The following is a 5,417-nucleotide window of genomic DNA, read 5'->3' as shown; positions in this document are numbered from 1 at the left end:
GGCCTCCGTTTGCTATCTGGGGAAGCGGAGACCTCCACATTTCTGTGCTGTGTCCTTCAGCTTTGGCAGCAGCAGCAGCAGCAGCAGCAGGCATGCTCAGCACACATCCGCACTCGTACTCCGTGCGGTGCGCTGCTTTGGAAAGACAGCAGAGGCAGTCTGCTCCTTCCCTGCCTGTGTCCTCAGTTGCCCTCAGACACGCTTCCATCTGTTCTGAGCCGTTCCCGTGAATGAACGCGCCAGAGAAGAAGATTAACGGACATGATCGATATAGGCCCTGAATACAGGGCTGCCACAGGATTTCAGATGCCTGCACGCCGTCAGGAATTGTAGCCAGGCGGCAAGTGAAATTGGTACTGAAATTGGGAGGCTCTCCGCCACAGCCCTTGGTGACAAGAAAAGAAAAAAAAAACCCACAGCATGCCTCCACCAGATCAGATTTCTTTCTTTCTTTTTCTTCTCTCCCTCTCCCTTCCTCCCTTCCTTTTATTTTAATAATTTTATTTTCATCTCCCAGAAAATACAGTGGGTGTCACAGACATCACATCGTTCCAGTGGATACAAGAAATCGGCCTCAGACAAAATCATAACAAACAAAATGGTCAGTACACAAGCACAGATGCAAAATCACCGAAAGGAATAACCGCCAGGAATGAGCCTTCTGCTCCATTCTAGTAAGTCAGTCTGCCAGATCTTTCCAAAATGACATCTTGTGGTTGTCTTGTGGGTTGCTTACTGTTTGCAGAAGAAATTTATGAAAAACCCATGCAATAAAAGGAGTCAAGCTTAATCAAATTCTTTAGCCCCCGTGATGGATGTGTGAGTTTTTCCATTAACACCACGAGTAGTCCCCCCACCTTTCAGTACCCACAGTCAATTGAACAGTGCTAAGATGACTTCTTTCTTTCTTTCCTTCCAATGCAGTTCAATTTTACAAGCACAGCTCATTTCCCCCTCCCCCAATTCTGCAGTCAAAAATGGCCTATGCAAATTCAGGGAAATACATACAGGCTGACTGCAGAAGTTGCTTTAGCTTTACTGGGGTTCACACACATGCAGTCCCACCCATCATGTAAGAGCACAGTAGGACATTGTGTGGCATATGCTCTGGCAAACGTCTGATTCTTGTGATACCTTCACCCCTTTCTCTGGGGAGGGAAGGATTTTGGGAGTTGGAGGCATGCACAAGTGTCATTCTATTTACCTGCAGCAGTTATACTCCACTTTTTGCTAGAACAGGCCTCATGTCCGCTTACAATACAGCACGCTAAAATCCAATCCAATAACAACAAACATTATGAAGTAGCAAATAAAAACAGCAGAGCCAGGGAGGGAGAAACCCAAATCTAATTGGACAGCAGCTAAGAGGCACTTAAAAGGATCTCACACACTGCTAAAAGCCGCTACAAACATATGTCCCGTGTAATCCTTTTATACACAATGTGGGGGCTGGGATGGGCACTGCCCCGTAGCACAGAATATCACCGGCATTGAGAATGTGCGAACTGTAGCAGCTTCTTCCGCTTGACTTGCGTTAGAATGTGTGAATGAAACCTTTGACACAGAATCCTTCTGGTTGGCTGGGAGTCAGAGATACATTCTCTCTCCAAGGGAACACACAAAGGTGTCTGTTTGTTCATTCAGCACAAATGGTAGAGCTTTTCCTGGACTGTACCACTTTGGCTATAGGCAGTGGGGTTTGCAAATTTGACTGTTCTCCCACAAAAATCCCCCCAAATCATAGAAAACTAGTAGACCAGAGAGAGGAATTCAGCCAGGCCTTCTCCTTGACATCCTGCTTTTCTGTATCCAGGTAGAATCATAGGATTGGAAGGGGCCTATAAGACCATCGAGTCCAACCCCCTGCTCAGTGCAGGAAGCCTGATTCCCAGGCAGTCTCCCTTCCAAGCAGTAACCAGGGCTGACCCTGCTTAGCTTCCGAGATCAGACAAGATCAGGAGAAACATTCAAACATGCACCCGCCCAGTGGAGCCTGGCGGCTCCGATGTCAGTGGGGCAGTAGATCTGCTCCGGGTTTCAGTCAGAACTCCAAAGGAGCTGTCCAAGATGTGAAGCCCCACTGACATCGGAGCCACCAGCCTCTACTGCACCCAACCCTATCTGCACCCCAAAGTGGTAAAGTCCCAGGAAACCACTAATCCTGGGGGTCAGTCCTGTCCCATCTGTGAATTCTTGTTCATATGTGCCAAAATGCCAGGTTGCCCACCCATGATGTATGCCAGAGGGAGCCAACTCCAGATATTCTGGTCTACAACTCCCATAATCTCTGATAGTTAGCCATCCTGAAGTTGTGGTCCAAAGCATCTGCAAGGCACCAGGGTTAACACCCTTTATGTATGCAAACAGAGGGTCTCCGTTCCAGACTTTCTGCATTCTTGTCTGCAAGTATGCACGTCTGTGGGCTTGTGGGCAGCACGGTAGCAGGTCCTACCTGTTATTTATTTGTTGAATTTCTATCCCACCATCCCACCAAGCAGTGCTCAAGGCAACTGGTGGTGCCAGCAAGCAAGAGTGGGAGTGGGTGCTGGATGGCAGGAGAGAAAGTTGATGTTTGCTGCTTTATGTTTTGCTGCATTATTATTGTTGTTATTGTTGCTGTTGTTGTTGCCCAAATAACGGGTGGTTTGCTGTGCAAAGGACAAGTCTGGTGGAGCATGTTTCCTCTCCTCCAACAGCATTACCTTTAGCAGCAAAGAAGGGGGGGTGGCTGCCTTCTCTCTCTTCATTCTCTGTTTGACTAGGACAGTCGAGGGCAACCTGAGGCTGTCAGTGGTCTGCATGGCCCCAGCCTGACCTCAGAAGCCCCCCGCAAGCTCTCAGTTTCAGGCCTGTGGCAAGAGTGGTCTGTGTCTCCCCTGGCATCTTGTGGGTGGCAGAGAGAGAGAGAGCGCTTCTTGACAAGGCGTTTATCGTGCCAGGTCCCTCCCCCATTCACAGAATTTTAGGGGAGGGGGGTCCAGATGGGGGATATGTGGCTCAGCCACACTGCAAGCGGGAAGGATCTTGGAATTACTGTAGATCACAAGCTGAATATGAGCCATCAATGTGATGTGGCTGCAAAAAACGCTAATGCTATTTTGGGCTGCATTAATAGAAGCATAGCTTCCAAATCCTGGGAAGTACTGGTCCTCCTCTATTCAGCACTGGTTAGGCCTCATCTGGAGTACTGTGTCCAGTTCTGGGCACCGCACTTTAAGAGGGATGCAGACAAGCTGGAGTGGGTTCAGAGGAGGGCAACAAAGATGATCAGGGGACTGGAAACAAAGCCCTATGAAGAGAGACTGAAAGAACTGGGCATGTTTAGCCCTGAGAAGAGAAGACTGAGGGGAGATAGGATAGCGCTTTTCAAGAAAGGTTGTCACAGAGAGGAAGGCCAGGATCTCTTCTCAATCATCCCAGAATGCAGGACATGGAATAATGGGCTCAAGTTACAGGAAGCCAGATTCTGGATGAACATGAGGAGAAACTTTCTGACTGTTAGAGCAATACGACAATGGAACCAATTACCTAGGGAGGTGGTGGGCTCTCCCACACTGGAGGCGTTCAAGACGAGGCTGGACAGCCATCTGTCGGGGATGCTCTGACTTGGATTCCTGCATTGGGCAGGGGGTTGGACTCAATGGTCTTGTAGGCCCCTTCCAACCCTACTATTCTATGATTCCATGATGTCACCTTCAGTTCATAACCCTTCTGTGTTTTCCGCCCACCTCTTCTATCTTTTTTCTTATCGCAGAAAATCCATTAAGGAAGAAAGGTATAATAGCTCCACAACAAGCCTTCTGACTGTTAGTGCTTGGGGCCCCTCCGTCTGGAAGCATCGAGGGAGGGAGGGTGGTGGCATGGCCCAAGTCCCACCCACTGCTGGCCTGCAGCCCCCAACAGATTACTCTCCAGGGACAGACAGAGCCCATGGTGGTGGGTTGTGTGGGCTGCTTCTCCTTGCAAGCAATGCTGCCAGGGAAGTGTAGCTGAAAAGGGTGGCATTTTCTTTGCTAGAGAGTAGATGGGCGGGGGTGGGGGGTGGAGAGGGAGGAGAGAAGAGGATGCAGGAAGGGGGGAGCCCTGCGCCTCTTTAAAGCAGGTTAGGTGTTCGGATGCTGCTGACTGACCTGGGATTGCTGCTGCTGGGGAACACGGCCGCCCGCCAAGGAGGTGCTTACAGCGCTGCTGTGAGAGAAAAAGGAGCAGGGGCAGGAGGCAGCTAAGGCAGGAATTCTTCCCCCCACTCCATGCCCTATACAGGATTTCTAAATAAAACCCCAGAATGTCAAGGCTCAGGGACAGGGATTCCAAATGGAGAATCTGGCTGAAGGCCCGTGTGGCACAACAGTTACAAGTGCTGGACTAGGGAGGCTCTCGTTCAAATCCCCCCCCCGTAGTCAATCCCTGCGCTCCAGCTCCCTGGGTGGCCTTGGGGGAGCCGCCCTCTGTTAGCCTAACCTACCTCACAGGGCTGTTGTGAGGATGAAAGGGGGAGGGGAGAGCGGGAGAACAGTGTATGTTGCCTTGCATACCTTGGACGAAAGGCAGGGCAACGACGACACGACGACCTCTCCTCTGGTTTCTGGTGACTTGCTACCTGCAAGTCAGAACGTTCCCTAGGCCAGGATCCTGCCTTCCTTTGCCTGTTCTTCTCCTGCTGCATGACAGGTATCTGCCTTGAATGCCAACCCCTGTTCAGCCCAGTGCTGGCTCCGGGTTTCAAGGGTCCGTGGGCAAGGCACCCCCATGGGGCCCCTCCCTCAGTGCGTCTGCCTCTCACCACTGTTGCCACCCGCCGCTCGTGGCCCTCCTCCTCTCCCTCATCATGGCCACCGCTCGCTCGCTTGGCAGGCAGGGAGCAAGGCGGCCGCGGTGTCTCCCGCTCCTCCTCAGAGGTCAGAGTGAGGGGTGTTTCAGGCTGCAACAGAGAAAGCAGGTCCAGGGGGCTCTTGCTAGCGGGCCCCTGCTTGGATGTGGGCCCTGGGCAGGTGCCCGGCCTTGCCTGGCCTTGGCGTGGCCCATAAAACCAGTCTGTTTGTCACTGAAGCAGATCCTTAGCTGTGACCTGCCAACCCATGCTAGGCCTCCTGTGGGATTTCTGTTGGCAGAACATTCGCTATGGAAACCTATTCAAATAGCCTCTATCTATGATCTTCGTAATTTCTGAGCCAGGGTACAAAGATCAATGAATGTTCTGTTTTCCGCAAAAGAGCCCGGATGAGTCGTGCCTGGAGAAAGGCTGCCACCTGGTGGCCAATCCAAGTGGCTAATGAGAACCAGTGCAAGCACTCGAGGGTCTCATGCCCCCTTGACTTGTATATGTGAAATTGAACATAGGACAGTTAGTCGTTTATGGATATTGTCCATATTAGTATTTGGAAGTTATTGACATAAGCAAGAGTGAAGTCAGATGT

At 51.0% G+C, this 5,417-nt stretch overlaps 1 long non-coding RNA gene across 2 annotated transcripts; it reads right to left on the bottom strand.

The window, feature by feature from the left end:
* Window positions 1-494: 494 nt before the first annotated feature.
* LOC146340720 (uncharacterized) lies at window positions 495-5,070 on the bottom strand. Of its 2 annotated transcripts, XR_014784087.1 has the most exons (5): window positions 4,536-5,070; window positions 4,131-4,188; window positions 3,529-3,614; window positions 1,205-1,267; window positions 508-735 (listed from the first exon to the last, which is right to left on the bottom strand). It is a non-coding gene; the product is annotated as an uncharacterized LOC146340720 (long non-coding RNA). The 2 variants fall into 2 exon arrangements; XR_014784088.1 differs by lacking the exon at window positions 3,529-3,614 and having other exon boundaries at window positions 495-735; window positions 4,536-5,066.
* Between the last annotated feature and the right edge of the window lie 347 nt (window positions 5,071-5,417).

Source organism: Heloderma suspectum, chromosome 6 (genome assembly GCF_057233095.1).
Source record: "Heloderma suspectum isolate Gila_16-S chromosome 6, 16-S_ref, whole genome shotgun sequence".
NCBI lineage: Eukaryota > Metazoa > Chordata > Lepidosauria > Squamata > Helodermatidae > Heloderma > Heloderma suspectum.
Note: the sequence above shows the minus strand (reverse complement) of the source record. Positions and strands in the feature narration are given on the sequence as shown.